The sequence below is a fragment of the Salvelinus fontinalis genome, chromosome 31, assembly GCF_029448725.1.
Source record: "Salvelinus fontinalis isolate EN_2023a chromosome 31, ASM2944872v1, whole genome shotgun sequence".
NCBI classification, from domain to species: domain Eukaryota; kingdom Metazoa; phylum Chordata; class Actinopteri; order Salmoniformes; family Salmonidae; genus Salvelinus; species Salvelinus fontinalis.
The window spans coordinates 12,337,970-12,355,523 of record NC_074695.1 but is presented as its reverse complement, the minus strand read 5'-3'; positions in this window follow the sequence as shown (position 1 = coordinate 12,355,523).

Genomic DNA, 17,554 nt, shown 5'->3' with positions numbered 1-17,554 from the left:
CGGCCAGCCTGTCCTGCTAAATATTTCACCACCTCCGCCAGTCAGTCATCCAGTCAGTCAGTCATCCAGTACGTTAGCCAGAAAGTCAGTTAACCAGAAAGTCAGTTAACCAGAAAGTCAGTTAACCACTCAGCCAGCCAGTGGGTTATCCAGTCAGCCAGTCAATCAGCCAGCTAGTGGGTTATCCACTCAGTCAGCCCGCCTGCCAGGGGGTTAACCAATCAGCCAGCCAGCCAGTCAGTCTGTCAGTCAGTCAGTGAATCAGTCAGCCAGCCAGTCAGTCAGTCAGTGAATCAGTCAGCCAGCCACAGAGAAAATAAAAAAAGGTCTGAGTGTAACTAGACATATTACTGTATACAGTCCTGGGGTGTGTCAGAAGGGTCGCAGATTCACAACATCGCAGATAGAAATGACAAGATTGTCTGTTCTCTGTTAAAAAGCAAAAAAAATTGGTTCTACATTATGCATTTCTACCAAAACGTTCTTAGCGTTGAGCCTTCCTGAATATGCCTTTGACCTTTGACCTGTGTCAACGACAATGGGATCCACAGTCTGAGTGGTTTGGAGTACAGTGGTTTGTGATATGGCCAGGGCCAGGGTAAAGAGAATGCAGTATGTATTGAAAGAACCAAGATAAAGCTTAACAATGGTTCAGTTATAGTTGTCCTCGAAAACCAATCAGGAGATGCACATCGTCATGGAAGCTCCTCAGATTTTCCTGGGTGGAAAAAGGTTGCCATGCGTACCTGATGATGTCATCACCATGACAACAGTACAAATCCCAAGATATTGTTATGCCAAGGCGTAGACTCATCATAATTCAAGGCCTTAACACAGCTAAATCAACGACTACTCAGTCTACTGTACAGCTAAATTAACAACTACTCAGTCTACTCTACAGCTAAATCAACGACTACTCAGTCTACTGTACAGCTAAATCAACAACTACTGAGTCTACTGTACAGCTAAATCAACAACTACTGAGTCTACTGTACAGCTAAATCAACGACTACTCAGTCTACTGTACAGCAAAATCAACGACTACTGAGTCTACTGTACAGCTAAATCAACGACTACTCAGTCTACTGTACAGCTAAATCAACAACTACTGAGTCTACTGTACAGCTAACTCAACAACTACTCAGTCTACTGTACAGCTAAATCAACGACTACTCAGTCTACTGTACAGCTAAATCAACAACTACTGAGTCTACTGTACAGCTAAATCAACAACTACTGAGTCTACTGTACAGCTAAATCAACAACTACTGAGTCTACTGTACAGCTAAATCAACAACTACTGAGTCTACTGTACAGCTAAATCAACAACTACTGAGTCTACTGTACAGCTAAATCAACAACTACTGAGTCTACTGTACAGCTAAATCAACGACTACTCAGTCTACTGTACAGCAAAATCAACGACTACTGAGTCTACTGTACAGCTAAATCAACGACTACTCAGTCTACTGTACAGCTAAATCAACAACTACTGAGTCTACTGTACAGCTAAATCAACGACTACTCAGTCTACTGTACAGCTAAATCAACAACTACTGAGTCTACTGTACAGCTAAATCAACAACTACTGAGTCTACTGTACAGCTAAATCAACGACTACTCAGTCTACTGTACAGCTAAATCAACAACTACTGAGTCTACTGTACAAGGTGCAGTGTGTGGGAGACAGGCTCGTTGCTGTCATGTACGGAATAAGGTAACCTTGGTAACTAATATAACATTCTGTTCCTGCTTTGTCAATAGCTGTGTCAAAAATGACACCCTGTTGCTTTTGACCAGAGACCTATGGGTCCTTGAAAAATGTAGTGCACTAACTAGAGCATAGCGGGGTAATGGTCCAACTCAAATGGTAACCTATTCCCTTTCTAGTGCACTACTTCTTGATCAAGGCTCATAGGGCTCAAGTCAAATGTGGTGCACTAAATAGGGCATAGGATGTCATTTGGGACACACACACGGGTTCTTCTTGGAATGGGCCAGAGCCACTACTCTAGTCTTGTTGAATGGTTTATTCTGGGCCAAGACGCTCTCACCCTGTTGTTGACACCTATGTGATCCTTACTGATCTATTAGATGGACCTATTGGGCTAGGATCAAGGGGGCAGACAGTCTGATAACTAGGCTGTGTGTGCGTGCGTGCGCGCACGTGTATTGCGGCCCTACTTACCTAACGGCCTGCACTTTGGTTCACACTCCCTCATAGATGAACGACAGAGCAGTGGATCACGGTCCCCTGACTGTTTGAGAGGTTAGATGGCCCTGTCAGGAAGAGGTTAATACACCATGCTGTCAGGAAGAGGTTACTACACCATGCTGTCAGGAAGAGGTTATTACACCATGCTGTCAGGAAGAGGTTATTACACCATGCTGTCAGGAAGAGGTTACTACACCATGCTGTCAGGAAGAGGTTACTACACCATGCTGTCAGGAAGAGGTTATTACACCATGCTGTCAGGAAGAGGTTATTACACCATGCTGTCAGGAAGAGGTTATTACACCATGCTGTCAGGAAGAGGTTATTACACCATGCTGTCAGGAAGAGGTTATTACACCATGCTGTCAGGAAGAGGTTATTACACCATGCTGTCAGGAAGAGGTTATTACACCATGCTGTCAGGAAGAGGTTATTACACCATGCTGTCAGGGAGAGGTTACTACACCATGCTGTCAGGGAGAGGTTACTACACCATGCTGTCAGGAAGAGGTTACTACACCATGCTGTCAGGAAGAGGTTATTACACCATGCTGTCAGGGAGAGGTTATTACACCATGCTGTCAGGAAGAGGTTATTACACCATGCTGTCAGGAAGAGGTTACTACACCATGCTGTCAGGAAGAGGTTACTACACCATGCTGTCAGGAAGAGGTTATTACACCATGCTGTCAGGAAGAGATTATTACACCATGCTGTCAGGAAGAGGTTATTACACCGTGCTGTCAGGAAGAGGTTATTACACCGTGCTGTCAGGAAGAGGTTATTACACCGTGCTGTCAGGAAGAGGTTACTACACCATGCTGTCAGGGAGAGGTTACTACACCATGCTGTCAGGAAGAGGTTACTACACCATGCTGTCAGGAAGAGGTTACTACACCATGCTGTCAGGAAGAGGTTATTACACCATGCTGTCAGGAAGAGATTATTACACCATGCTGTCAGGAAGAGGTTACTACACCATGCTGTCAGGAAGAGGTTATTACACCATGCTGTCAGGAAGAGGTTACTACACCATGCTGTCAGGAAGAGGTTATTACACCATGCTGTCAGGAAGAGGTTATTACACCATGCTGTCAGGAAGAGGTTATTACACCATGCTGTCAGGAAGAGGTTAATACACCATGCTGTCAGGAAGAGGTTACTACACCATGCTGTCAGGAAGAGGTTACTACACCATGCTGTCAGGAAGAGGTTACAACACCATGCTGTCAGGAAGAGGTTATTACACCATGCTGTCAGGAAGAGGTTATTACACCATGCTGTCAGGAAGAGGTTATTACACCATGCTGTCAGGAAGAGGTTATTACACCATGCTGTCAGGAAGAGGTTATTACACCATGCTGTCAGGAAGAGGTTAATACACCATGCTGTCAGGAAGAGGTTACTACACCATGCTGTCAGGAAGAGGTTACTACACCATGCTGTCAGGAAGAGGTTATTACACCATGCTGTCAGGGAGAGGTTATTACACCATGCTGTCAGGAAGAGGTTATTACACCATGCTGTCAGGAAGAGGTTATTACACCATGCTGTCAGGAAGAGGTTATTACACCATGCTGTCAGGAAGAGGTTATTACACCATGCTGTCATGAAGAGGTTATTACAACATGCTGTCAGGAAGAGGTTACTACACCATGCTGTCAGGAAGAGGTTACTACACCATGCTGTCAGGAAGAGGTTATTACACCATGCTGTCAGGGAGAGGTTATTACACCATGCTGTCAGGAAGAGGTTATTACACCATGCTGTCAGGAAGAGGTTACTACACCATGCTGTCAGGAAGAGGTTACTACACCATGCTGTCAGGAAGAGGTTATTACACCATGCTGTCAGGAAGAGATTATTACACCATGCTGTCAGGAAGAGGTTATTACACCGTGCTGTCAGGAAGAGGTTATTACACCGTGCTGTCAGGAAGAGGTTATTACACCGTGCTGTCAGGAAGAGGTTACTACACCGTGCTGTCAGGGAGAGGTTACTACACCATGCTGTCAGGAAGAGGTTACTACACCATGCTGTCAGGAAGAGGTTACTACACCATGCTGTCAGGAAGAGGTTATTACACCATGCTGTCAGGAAGAGATTATTACACCATGCTGTCAGGAAGAGGTTACTACACCATGCTGTCAGGAAGAGGTTATTACACCATGCTGTCAGGAAGAGGTTACTACACCATGCTGTCAGGAAGAGGTTATTACACCATGCTGTCAGGAAGAGGTTATTACACCATGCTGTCAGGAAGAGGTTATTACACCATGCTGTCAGGAAGAGGTTAATACACCATGCTGTCAGGAAGAGGTTACTACACCATGCTGTCAGGAAGAGGTTACTACACCATGCTGTCAGGAAGAGGTTACTACACCATGCTGTCAGGAAGAGGTTATTACACCATGCTGTCAGGAAGAGGTTATTACACCATGCTGTCAGGAAGAGGTTATTACACCATGCTGTCAGGAAGAGGTTATTACACCATGCTGTCAGGAAGAGGTTAATACACCATGCTGTCAGGAAGAGGTTACTACACCATGCTGTCAGGAAGAGGTTACTACACCATGCTGTCAGGAAGAGGTTATTACACCATGCTGTCAGGGAGAGGTTATTACACCATGCTGTCAGGAAGAGGTTATTACACCATGCTGTCAGGAAGAGGTTATTACACCATGCTGTCAGGAAGAGGTTATTACACCATGCTGTCAGGAAGAGGTTATTACACCATGCTGTCATGAAGAGGTTATTACAACATGCTGTCAGGAAGAGGTTATTACACCATGCTGTCAGGAAGAGGTTAATACACCATGCTGTCAGGAAGAGATTATTACACCATGCTGTCAGGAAGAGGTTATTACACCATGCTGTCAGGAAGAGGTTACTACACCATGCTGTCAGGAAGAGGTTACTACACCATGCTGTCAGGAAGAGGTTACTACACCATGCTGTCAGGAAGAGGTTACTACACCATGCTGTCAGGAAGAGGTTATTACACCATGCTGTCAGGAAGAGGTTAATACACCATGCTGTCAGGAAGAGGTTATTACACCATGCTGTCAGGAAGAGGTTATTACACCATGCTGTCAGGGAGAGGTTACTACACCATGCTGTCAGGAAGAGGTTATTACACCATGCTGTCAGGGAGAGGTTACTACACCATGCTGTCAGGAAGAGGTTATTACACCATGCTGTCAGGGAGAGGTTATTACACCATGCTGTCAGGAAGAGGTTATTACACCATGCTGTCAGGAAGAGGTTATTACACCATGCTGTCAGGAAGAGGTTATTACACCATGCTGTCAGGAAGAGGTTATTACACCATGCTGTCAGGAAGAGGTTATTACACCATGCTGTCAGGGAGAGGTTATTACACCATGCTGTCAGGGAGAGGTTATTACACCATGCTGTCAGGGAGAGGTTATTACACCATGCTGTCAGGAAGAGGTTACTACACCATGCTGTCAGGAAGAGGTTATTACACCATGCTGTCAGGAAGAGGTTATTACACCATGCTGTCAGGAAGAGGTTACTACACCATGCTGTCAGGAAGAGGTTATTACACCATGCTGTCAGGAAGAGGTTATTACACCATGCTGTCAGGGAGAGGTTATTACACCATGCTGTCAGGGAGAGGTTATTACACCATGCTGTCAGGGAGAGGTTATTACACCATGCTGTCAGGAAGAGGTTACTACACCATGCTGTCAGGAAGAGGTTAATACACCATGCTGTTAGGAAGAGGTTATTACACCATGCTGTCAGGAAGAGGTTATTACACAATGCTGTCAGGAAGAGGTTATTACACCATGCTGTCAGGAAGAGGTTATTACACCATGCTGTCAGGAAGAGGTTATTACACCATGCTCTCCTGGATAGGTTATTACACCATGCTGTCAGGAAGAGGTTATTACACCATGCTGTCAGGAAGAGGTTATTACACCATGCTGTCATGAAGAGGTTACTACACCATGCTGTCAGGAATAGGTTATTACACCATGCTGTCAGGAAGAGGTTATTACACCATGCTGTCAGGAATAGGTTATTACACCATGCTGTCAGGAAGAGGTTATTACACCATGCTGTCAGGAATAGGTTATTACACCATGCTGTCAGGAAGAGATTATTACACCATGCTGTCAGGAAGAGGTTATTACACCATGCTGTCATGAAGAGGTTATTACACCATGCTGTCAGGAAGAGGTTAATACAACATGCTGTCAGTAAGAGGTTATTACACCATGCTGTCAGGAGGAGGTTACTACACCATGCTGTCAGGAAGAGGTTACTACACCATGCTGTCAGGAAGAGGTTACTACACCATGCTGTCAGGAAGAGGTTACTACACCATGCTGTCAGGAAGAGGTTATTACACCATGCTGTCAGGGAGAGGTTATTACACCATGCTGTCAGGAAGAGGTTATTACACCATGCTGTCAGGAAGAGGTTATTACACCATGCTGTCAGGAAGAGGTTATTACACCATGCTGTCAGGAAGAGGTTATTACACCATGCTGTCAGGAAGAGGTTATTACACCATGCTGTCAGGAAGAGGTTATTACACCATGCTGTCATGAAGAGGTTATTACACCATGCTGTCAGGAAGAGGTTAATACACCATGCTGTCAGGAAGAGATTATTACACCATGCTGTCAGGAAGAGGTTATTACACCATGCTGTCAGGAAGAGGTTACTACACCATGCTGTCAGGAAGAGGTTATTACACCATGCTGTCAGGAAGAGGTTATTACACCATGCTGTCAGGAATAGGTTATTACACCATGCTGTCAGGAAGAGGTTATTACACCATGCTGTCAGGAAGAGGTTATTACACCATGCTGTCAGGAAGAGGTTACTACACCATGCTGTCAGGAAGAGGTTACTACACCATGCTGTCAGGAAGAGGTTACTACACCATGCTGTCAGGAAGAGGTTACTACACCATGCTGTCAGGAAGAGGTTATTACACCATGCTGTCAGGGAGAGGTTATTACACCATGCTGTCAGGGAGAGGTTATTACACCATGCTGTCAGGGAGAGGTTATTACACCATGCTGTCAGGAAGAGGTTATTACACCATGCTGTCAGGAAGAGGTTAATACACCATGCTGTCAGGGAGAGGTTATTACACCATGCTGTCAGGAAGAGGTTATTACACCATGCTGTCAGGCAGAGAATATTATTACACCATGCTGTCAGGAAGAGGTTATTACACCATGCTGTCAGGAAGAGGTTATTACACCATGCTGTCAGGAAGAGGTTATTACACCATGCTGTCAGGAAGAGGTTATTACACCATGCTGTCAGGAAGAGGTTATTACACCATGCTGTCAGGAAGAGGTTATTACACCATGCTGTCAGGAAGAGGTTATTACACCATGCTGTCAGGAAGAGATTATTACACCATGCTGTCAGGAAGAGGTTATTACACCATGCTGTCAGGAAGAGGTTACTACACCATGCTGTCAGGAAGAGGTTATTACACCATGCTGTCAGGAAGAGGTTATTACACCATGCTGTCAGGAAGAGGTTACTACACCATGCTGTCAGGAAGAGGTTACTACACCATGCTGTCAGGAAGAGGTTACTACACCATGCTGTCAGGAAGAGGTTATTACACCATGCTGTCAGGAAGAGGTTATTACACCATGCTGTCAGGGAGAGGTTATTACACCATGCTGTCAGGGAGAGGTTATTACACCATGCTGTCAGGGAGAGGTTACTACACCATGCTGTCAGAAAGAGGTTACTACACCATGCTGTCAGGAAGAGGTTACTACACCATGCTGTCAGGAAGAGGTTATTACACCATGCTGTCAGGAAGAGGTTATTACACCATGCTGTCAGGAAGAGGTTATTACACCATGCTGTCAGGGAGAGGTTATTACACCATGCTGTCAGGGAGAGGTTATTACACCATGCTGTCAGGAAGAGGTTATTACACCATGCTGTCAGGGAGAGGTTAATACAACATGCTGTCAGGGAGAGGTTATTACACCATGCTGTCAGGGAGAGGTTATTACACCATGCTGTCAGGAAGAGGTTACTACACCATGCTGTCAGGGAGAGGTTACTACACCATGCTGTCAGGAAGAGGTTACTACACCATGCTGTCAGGAAGAGGTTACTACACCATGCTGTCAGGAAGAGGTTATTACACCATGCTGTCAGGAAGAGGTTATTACACCATGCTGTCAGGAAGAGGTTATTACACCATGCTGTCAGGAAGAGGTTATTACACCATGCTGTCAGGAAGAGGTTATTACACCATGCTGTCAGGAAGAGGTTATTACACCATGCTGTCAGGAAGAGGTTATTACACCATGCTGTCAGGAAGAGGTTATTACACCATGCTGTCAGGAAGAGGTTATTACACCATGCTGTCAGGAAGAGGTTATTACACCATGCTGTCAGGAAGAGGTTATTACACCATGCTGTCAGGAAGAGGTTATTACACCATGCTGTCAGGAAGAGGTTATTACACCATGCTGTCATGAAGAGGTTATTACACCATGCTGTCAGGAAGAGGTTACTACACCATGCTGTCAGGAAGAGGTTACTACACCATGCTGTCAGGAAGAGGTTATTACACCATGCTGTCAGGAAGAGGTTGTTACACCATGCTGTCAGGAAGAGGTTACTACACCATGCTGTCAGGGAGAGGTTACTACACCATGCTGTCAGGAAGAGGTTATTACACCATGCTGTCAGGGAGAGGTTATTACACCATGCTGTCAGGGAGAGGTTATTACACCATGCTGTCAGGAAGAGGTTAATACAACATGCTGTCAGGAAGAGGTTATTACACCATGCTGTCAGGGAGAGGTTTTTACACCATGCTGTCAGGGAGAGGTTATTACACCATGTTGTCAGGGAGAGGTTATTACACCATGCTGTCAGGGAGAGGTTATTACACCATGCTGTCAGGAAGAGGTTATTACACCATGCTGTCAGGGAGAGGTTATTACACCATGCTGTCAGGAAGAGAATATTATTACACCATGCTGCCAGGAAGAGAATATTATTACACCATGCTGTCAGGAAGAGGTTATTACACCATGCTCTCCTGGATAGGTTATTACACCATGCTGTCTGGGAGAGGTTATTACACCATGCTGTCTGGGAGAGATTATTACACCATGCTGTCAGGAAGAGGTTATTACACCATGCTGTCAGGGAGAGGTTATTACACCATGCTGTCAGGGAGAGGTTATTACACCATGCTGTCAGGGAGAGGTTATTACACCATGCTGTCAGGGAGAGGTTATTACACCATGCTGTCAGGGAGAGGTTATTACACCATGCTGTCATGGAGAGGTTATTACACCATGCTCTCCTGGATAGGTTATTACACCATGCTGTCAGGAAGAGGTTACTACACCATGCTGTCAGGGAGAGGTTATTACACCATGCTGTCAGGAAGAGGTTATTACACCATGCTGTCAGGGAGAGGTTACTACACCATGCTGTCAGGAAGAGGTTATTACACCATGCTGTCAGGAAGAGGTTATTACACCATGCTGTCAGGAAGAGGTTATTACACCATGCTGTCAGGAAGAGGTTATTACACCATGCTGTCAGGAAGAGGTTATTACACCATGCTGTCAGGAAGAGGTTATTACACCATGCTCTCCTGGAGAGGTTATTACACCATGCTGTCAGGGAGAGGTTATTACGCCATGCTGTCAGGAAGAAGTTATTACACCATGCTGTCAGGAAGAGGTTGTTACACCATGCTGTCAGGAAGAGGTTATTACACCATGCTGTCAGGAAGAGGTTATTACACCATGCTGTCAGGAAGAGGTTACTACACCATGCTGTCAGGAAGAGGTTATTACACCATGCTGTCAGGAAGAGGTTACTACACCATGCTGTCAGGAAGAGGTTATTACACCATGCTGTCAGGGAGAGGTTACTACACCATGCTGTCAGGAAGAGGTTATTACACCATGCTGTCAGGAAGAGGTTACTACACCATGCTGTCAGGAAGAGGTTATTACACCATGCTGTCAGGAAGAGGTTACTACACCATGCTGTCAGGAAGAGGTTATTACACCATGCTGTCAGGGAGAGGTTACTACACCATGCTGTCAGGAAGAGGTTACTACACCATGCTGTCAGGAAGAGGTTATTACACCATGCTGTCAGGGAGAGGTTATTACACCATGCTGTCAGGGAGAGGTTATTACACCATGCTGTCAGGAAGAGGTTATTACACCATGCTGTCAGGAAGAGGTTATTACACCATGCTGTCAGGAAGAGGTTATTACACCATGCTGTCAGGAAGAGGTTATTACACCGTGCTGTCAGGGAGAGGTTACTACACCGTGCTGTCAGGGAGAGGTTACTACACCGTGCTGTCAGGGAGAGGTTACTACACCGTGCTGTCAGGGAGAGGTTACTACACCGTGCTGTCAGGAAGAGGTTATTACACCGTGCTGTCAGGGAGAGGTTATTACACCATGCTGTCAGGAAGAGGTTATTACACCATGCTGTCAGGCAGAGAATATTATTACACCATGCTGTCAGGAAGAGGTTATTACACCATGCTGTCAGGAAGAGGTTATTACACCATGCTGTCAGGAAGAGGTTATTACACCATGCTGTCAGGGAGAGGTTATTACACCATGCTGTCAGGGAGAGGTTATTACACCATGCTGTCAGGGAGAGGTTACTACACCATGCTGTCAGGAAGAGGTTACTACACCATGCTGTCAGGAAGAGGTTATTACACCATGCTGTCAGGAAGAGGTTATTACACCATGCTGTCAGGAAGAGGTTATTACACCATGCTGTCAGGGAGAGGTTATTACACCATGCTGTCAGGGAGAGGTTATTACACCATGCTGTCAGGAAGAGGTTATTACACCATGCTGTCAGGGAGAGGTTATTACACCATGCTGTCAGGAAGAGGTTATTACACCATGCTGTCAGGGAGAGGTTATTACACCATGCTGTCAGGGAGAGGTTATTACACCATGCTGTCAGGAAGAGGTTATTACACCATGCTGTCAGGGAGAGGTTATTACACCATGCTGTCAGGGAGAGGTTATTACACCATGCTGTCAGGGAGAGGTTATTACACCATGCTGTCAGGGAGAGGTTACTACACCATGCTGTCAGGGAGAGGTTACTACACCATGCTGTCAGGAAGAGGTTACTACACCATGCTGTCAGGAAGAGGTTACTACACCATGCTGTCAGGAAGAGGTTATTACACCATGCTGTCAGGAAGAGGTTATTACACCATGCTGTCAGGAAGAGGTTATTACACCATGCTGTCAGGAAGAGGTTATTACACCATGCTGTCAGGAAGAGGTTATTACACCATGCTGTCAGGAAGAGGTTATTACACCATGCTGTCAGGAAGAGGTTATTACACCATGCTGTCAGGAAGAGGTTATTACACCATGCTGTCAGGAAGAGGTTATTACACCATGCTGTCAGGAAGAGGTTATTACACCATGCTGTCAGGAAGAGGTTATTACACCATGCTGTCAGGAAGAGGTTATTACACCGTGCTGTCAGGGAGAGGTTACTACACCGTGCTGTCAGGGAGAGGTTACTACACCGTGCTGTCAGGGAGAGGTTACTACACCGTGCTGTCAGGGAGAGGTTACTACACCGTGCTGTCAGGAAGAGGTTATTACACCGTGCTGTCAGGGAGAGGTTATTACACCATGCTGTCAGGAAGAGGTTATTACACCATGCTGTCAGGCAGAGAATATTATTACACCATGCTGTCAGGAAGAGGTTATTACACCATGCTGTCAGGAAGAGGTTATTACACCATGCTGTCAGGAAGAGGTTATTACACCATGCTGTCAGGGAGAGGTTATTACACCATGCTGTCAGGGAGAGGTTATTACACCATGCTGTCAGGGAGAGGTTACTACACCATGCTGTCAGGAAGAGGTTACTACACCATGCTGTCAGGAAGAGGTTATTACACCATGCTGTCAGGAAGAGGTTATTACACCATGCTGTCAGGAAGAGGTTATTACACCATGCTGTCAGGGAGAGGTTATTACACCATGCTGTCAGGGAGAGGTTATTACACCATGCTGTCAGGAAGAGGTTATTACACCATGCTGTCAGGGAGAGGTTATTACACCATGCTGTCAGGAAGAGGTTATTACACCATGCTGTCAGGGAGAGGTTATTACACCATGCTGTCAGGGAGAGGTTATTACACCATGCTGTCAGGGAGAGGTTATTACACCATGCTGTCAGGGAGAGGTTATTACACCATGCTGTCAGGGAGAGGTTATTACACCATGCTGTCAGGGAGAGGTTATTACACCATGCTGTCAGGGAGAGGTTACTACACCATGCTGTCAGGGAGAGGTTACTACACCATGCTGTCAGGAAGAGGTTACTACACCATGCTGTCAGGAAGAGGTTACTACACCATGCTGTCAGGAAGAGGTTATTACACCATGCTGTCAGGAAGAGGTTATTACACCATGCTGTCAGGAAGAGGTTATTACACCATGCTGTCAGGAAGAGGTTATTACACCATGCTGTCAGGAAGAGGTTATTACACCATGCTGTCAGGAAGAGGTTATTACACCATGCTGTCAGGAAGAGGTTATTACACCATGCTGTCAGGAAGAGGTTATTACACCATGCTGTCAGGAAGAGGTTATTACACCATGCTGTCAGGAAGAGGTTATTACACCATGCTGTCAGGAAGAGGTTATTACACCATGCTGTCAGGAAGAGGTTATTACACCATGCTGTCATGAAGAGGTTACTACACCATGCTGTCAGGAAGAGGTTACTAGACCATGCTGTCAGGAAGAGGTTACTACACCATGCTGTCAGGAAGAGGTTATTACACCATGCTGTCAGGAAGAGGTTGTTACACCATGCTGTCAGGAAGAGGTTACTACACCATGCTGTCAGGGAGAGGTTACTACACCATGCTGTCAGGAAGAGGTTATTACACCATGCTGTCAGGGAGAGGTTATTACACCATGCTGTCAGGGAGAGGTTATTACACCATGCTGTCAGGAAGAGGTTAATACAACATGCTGTCAGGAAGAGGTTATTACACCATGCTGTCAGGGAGAGGTTTTTACACCATGCTGTCAGGAAGAGGTTATTACACCATGCTGTCAGGGAGAGGTTATTACACCATGCTGTCAGGAAGAGGTTATTACACCATGCTGTCAGGGAGAGGTTATTACACCATGCTGTCAGGAAGAGAATATTATCACACCATGCTGTCAGGAAGAGAATATTATTACACCATGCTGTCAGGAAGAGGTTATTACACCATGCTCTCCTGGATAGGTTATTACACCATGCTGTCTGGGAGAGGTTATTACACCATGCTGTCTGGGAGAGGTTATTACACCATGCTGTCAGGAAGAGATTATTACACCATGCTGTCAGGAAGAGGTTATTACACCATGCTGTCAGGGAGAGGTTATTACACCATGCTGTCAGGAAGAGGTTATTACACCATGCTGTCAGGGAGAGGTTATTACACCATGCTGTCAGGGAGAGGTTATTACACCATGCTGTCAGGGAGAGGTTATTACACCATGCTGTCATGGAGAGGTTATTACACCATGCTCTCCTGGATAGGTTATTACACCATGCTGTCAGGGAGAGGTTATTACGCCATGCTGTCAGGAAGAAGTTATTACACCATGCTGTCAGGAAGAGGTTGTTACACCATGCTGTCAGGAAGAGGTTATTACACCATGCTGTCAGGAAGAGGTTATTATACCATGCTGTCAGGAAGAGGTTACTACACCATGCTGTCAGGAAGAGGTTATTACACCATGCTGTCAGGGAGAGGTTACTACACCATGCTGTCAGGGAGAGGTTATTACACCATGCTGTCAGGGAGAGGTTACTACACCATGCTGTCAGGAAGAGGTTATTACACCATGCTGTCAGGAAGAGGTTATTACACCATGCTGTCAGGAAGAGGTTATTACACCATGCTGTCAGGAAGAGGTTATTACACCATGCTGTCAGGAAGAGGTTATTACACCATGCTGTCAGGGAGAGGTTACTACACCATGCTGTCAGGGAGAGGTTACTACACCATGCTGTCAGGAAGAGGTTATTACACCATGCTGTCAGGAAGAGGTTACTACACCATGCTGTCAGGAAGAGGTTATTACACCATGCTGTCAGGAAGAGGTTACTACACCATGCTGTCAGGAAGAGGTTACTACACCATGCTGTCAGGAAGAGGTTATTACACCATGCTGTCAGGAAGAGGTTACTACACCATGCTGTCAGGAAGAGGTTATTACACCATGCTGTCAGGAAGAGGTTATTACACCATGCTGTCAGGAAGAGGTTATTACACCATGCTGTCAGGAAGAGGTTATTACACCATGCTGTCAGGAAGAGGTTATTACACCATGCTGTCAGGAAGAGGTTATTACACCATGCTGTCAGGAAGAGCTTATTACACCATGCTGTCAGGAAGAGGTTATTACACCATGCTGTCAGGAAGAGGTTATTACACCATGCTGTCAGGAAGAGGTTATTACACCATGCTGTCAGGAAGAGGTTATTACACCATGCTGTCAGGAAGAGGTTACTACACCATGCTGTCAGGAAGAGGTTATTACACCATGCTGTCAGGAAGAGGTTATTACACCATGCTGTCAGGAAGAGGTTATTACACCATGCTGTCAGGAAGAGGTTACTACACCATGCTGTCAGGAAGAGGTTATTACACCATGCTGTCAGGAAGAGCTTATTACACCATGCTGTCAGGAAGAGGTTACTACACCATGCTGTCAGGAAGAGGTTATTACACCATGCTGTCAGGAAGAGGTTATTACACCATGCTGTCAGGAAGAGGTTACTACACCATGCTGTCAGGAAGAGGTTATTACACCATGCTGTCAGGAAGAGGTTATTACACCATGCTGTCAGGAAGAGGTTATTACACCATGCTGTCAGGAAGAGGTTACTACACCATGCTGTCAGGAAGAGGTTACTACACCATGCTGTCAGGAAGAGGTTATTACACCATGCTGTCAGGAAGAGGTTATTACACCATGCTGTCAGGAAGAGGTTATTACACCATGCTGTCAGGAAGAGGTTACTACACCATGCTGTCAGGAAGAGGTTATTACACCATGCTGTCAGGAAGAGGTTATTACACCATGCTGTCAGGAAGAGGTTATTACACCATGCTGTCAGGAAGAGGTTATTACACCATGCTCTCCTGGAGAGGTTATTACACCATGCTGTCAGGGAGAGGTTACTACACCATGCTGTCAGGAAGAGGTTGTTACACCATGCTGTCAGGAAGAGGTTGTTACACCATGCTGTCAGGAAGAGCTTAGAGGGAGAGAGAGAAAGAGTGTGTCAAAGTCAATCAAATTTAGGAGGATCAATGCACAGACTGCCTGGCAGATCCAAGGGAACCCCAGACTCCAAGGTCTCCAGCACTACTTCAAAGTGGTGACACGTCCGTTAGCGTGTCTAATTCTGATCGCATCGACAGGCCTAAGGCTACCGCACAGGCAGAAATCTGCAGAGGAAATCTAGGCCACTGCTCAGTGAGCGTGAGAGTGTGTGTGTGAAAGAGAGAGATGGAGATAGAGAGAATTATATGCATCTTTCCTTTGAACCTGAAGAAAATAAACATGAGTCTCGTCAATATTATAACCTTTGAGGACTTGAGAGGTAGTGTAGACAGAAAGTTGTTTAACAGTACAGTCAAGAAATAAAGCTTTATTTGTTGCTGGACCATGGCCCACGTTGCAACAGGAATTTTGATCATATACCAAAGCGGAACAACTGGACGTTTGCAAATATAGCAGTGAGTTCATATTGATGAACTATCTGGTTCAATTTCATCATACCAAACTAAAATCACATATTTCCACATTCATAATAATCAATATTCAGACTCTCTCTCAAATTCAGGTCAGAGAGGAGTTACGTTTCCTTTCAATTTTTTTTTATAGAAATACTCGATCGAGGGTCAGGTGGGGCTAAATATCCTGAATGACTTACTTTGAAAGTAGGTAGGTACTGTAGGGTAGGGGACTACTTTAGCTGTGTATACACTATTTCCAACATTGTTACAATTTGTTTCAATAGAAAGTGTACACAAGGCCTTTTGTGTCGCTATCCCAGTTATTGCATCTTCACTGACTGTGTAAGTGCGTACTGTAGGGAGGACATCCGTAGGGTAACACATTTACAGCAAACATTAAGGAGACTATTACTGATTTGTGCCTTAGAATTCATCATATTGTATCTAATATATACCGCACATGTGAAACAGGGTTTGAGCACTGTCCTTCAGCCTATACTCAGACAATAAGACTTGCAAAACGTCTCCCTCTAATGAGGTTCTACGGTTCACTTCCATTCCTGAGAATGTGTAACAGAGAGTAATGAATCAATAGTTAAAGTATCATTGTAACTTCCACCAATAGCAATCTGAGACTAGAGAAATCCAGTCAAAATCACCTCAGATTATTATTTTTTACGGTCAATTTTAAAAATTGTTATCTTCTTGTTTTTTTTGCTACACTATATCAATGTCGGCTTGAAATGGACTCAACTTTAACATTAAAAGCAAGAACACCTTTAAATTATCTAAAAGAAAGGCAACTGGGCCCATATTCACAAAGCATCCCGGAGTAGGAGTGCTGATCTAGGATCAATTATCTTTTAAATCCTAATGAATAAGAGAGGGTATCAGCAGCACTAGATCCTAGGATGTAGTGCCCCGGATGGTGCTCTCTGTAGAAATACAACAGTGACCCCCAGTGGACATTTGGATGAATAGCAGCTAAATCAATGTTTTAACTATGAGTTTCTCAAAACACGTGTATGTATTAATGAATCGTTTACTGCTATAAGCACATAGAAGCACATAGAAAAACAGAGACAAATAATACATCAAAATTAAGTGTCTGTACAATATCTGAGAGAAACAGGGACTAAACTATTTGCATACAGTATACTGCCAAAAAAATGTTTAACTGGTAGCAGGGCTACCGTTAGACGAGTCTTGTTGGGCTTGTGGGCCTTGGGGTGGGCATTCTATGTTCTATGTTTGTAGTTCTATGTTTTGGCCGGGTAGGGTTCTCAATCAGGGACAACTGTCTATCGTTGTCTCTGGTTGAGAACCATATTTATGTAGCCCTTTACCCACCTGTGTTTGTGGGAAGTTGACTTTGTTTAGGGCACATAGCCTTTAGCTTCACGATTTGTTTTTGAAGTGTTTATTGTTTTGTTCGGGGTCATTTTTATTAATAAAAGGAAAATGTACAAACACCACGCTGCACCTTGGTCATCTTCTTTTAACGGCCGTGACACTAACAAGACTCA